A 431-nucleotide genomic window follows, 5' to 3' on the forward strand; every position below is an offset into this window, starting at 1 on the left:
CTCCTTTGCTCCAGGACACAATCAGCTAAAGCTATTTACACATTGTTAATTATTTTGACAATTATCATGCGGAAGAATATAAATAAACAGTGGCAACTGCCATAGTACCTGAGTTGCCATATACCAATATCTGACCTATTTTAAGATGCTCGCGAAAATTGCCATTTTCCCAAAACTTATCTTGCTTTTACCATTCATTACCAAGGGGAATGAAGTGAAAAAGATATGTGCATTACAATTAATTGACGTAGGATGATTAATGGATACACAATCGTAAAGTTATTATGACTTAAGCGATACTTAAGATGTATTGAAGGGAAAAAATGTCAATAAATATACCAAAAGTTAATGATTTATGGAAGTCGATCTAAAACTTTATTTCGACTTTCTACGATATGTTCTTAATTCTACACATTATCTCCTTTTTTTCG

This window comes from Penaeus monodon, chromosome 30, assembly GCF_015228065.2.
Source record: "Penaeus monodon isolate SGIC_2016 chromosome 30, NSTDA_Pmon_1, whole genome shotgun sequence".
Lineage (NCBI taxonomy): Eukaryota > Metazoa > Arthropoda > Malacostraca > Decapoda > Penaeidae > Penaeus > Penaeus monodon.